This window comes from Camellia sinensis, chromosome 1, assembly GCF_055761805.1.
Source record: "Camellia sinensis isolate YWXY chromosome 1, ASM5576180v1, whole genome shotgun sequence".
In the NCBI taxonomy this organism is placed as follows: Eukaryota; Viridiplantae; Streptophyta; class Magnoliopsida; order Ericales; family Theaceae; genus Camellia; species Camellia sinensis.
Window position 1 is genome coordinate 190567430 of NC_138961.1, and position 1300 is coordinate 190568729.

Sequence of the window (1300 nt, forward strand, 5' to 3'; positions counted from 1 at the left end):
ATCAGATAAGGAAGATGTAAAAGATCAAGGTGTTGTACGTGTTGTGTTGCAAAGATCAGACATAACTTTATTCCTTGGAGTCCTCCTTTTATATATGCGGGTGTGATATTTACATGATGGGTTTCTTTGTTTGGTCTAGGTTTATTATTAAAGGAAAATGAGTGAGAGCATTAATTAGTGCTATCATTAATGATGTAGCAATGGGCCTCATCAGGAATGATTTAATGTTTTGGCATTGGTGTTGTATTTTTTCTCTTTTTTTTATTGAGTGTTATGTCATTAGTGGTCTTTTTAGAACTCCAAAATTAGTGGTCTCTATTATTGTTGATTATTAAATTTGTTTGAGTTATCCCAATAAATTAGTATCTTTTGGACTCTCACAATTGTAAATGAGAGTAGTTATAAATTTTATTTTTATGTTATTTATTAAATAAAAAAATTAATAAAAAAATATTTATAATTTCTAAAATTTTAAGGAACAAAATTGTATTTTAGATAAATTTTGAAAAATGTACTTAGAAATATCATAAAAAATGAAAGGCGGACGGAGAAGGATGAAGCGAACGTCCTTTCTAAAGTACACACACGTGTAATGGTCAAACTAGAATAGTAGTCCTTTTACTAGTGGTGTGAAGTTTTTTTTTTAACTTTTAATTATAACCAGTGGTTGAGCTGCAAATTCAGACAAAATTAATCATCCCAATTGCGTCCGCGGAAGTGATTGAGGGCCCTAAATTTCGGGGCTCGAATGCCCCGAAATTCCACTTTAAGTAAAAAAAAAAAAAAAAAAAAAAGGAAAAAAGAAAGAAAAAAAGAAACAGTTTCCAAAAATAGAAATTAGGGACATTAGGGGCAAATTTTTTAGGGCCACCAATCATTTTCCTTGCGTCCGGATCCCCTAGAGTTATTTCCTGTGATCTTTTAGAGTGATGTTTTATGGCCCAACACGTGTTCTATTAATAGAATTAGGTCTCGTTTGGGAATAGATTAATTTAGTAATTTTTTGATTATTTGGCTAAAAAAGTAAGTAAAAAAAACTTATATGTGTTGAGATGATTTTTTGGCTAATTACGAAAAGATGTGAAAAAGTAGAGAGAAAAAAGAATCTTTGACTTTTTGGTATGAATTGTTGGCTTTTTGGCTAAAAAAGTAACTTTTTGATTTTTTGACTAAAAAGGTAAGTCCCCAAACGAGGCCTTAATGGCTGAGATGATCCCTCTCCAAAACGATGTCATTTTTGTGGCCAACCCTCCAAAAAAAAAATTTTTTTTTACAATTTGCAAATCAAGAGGGAGGAGGA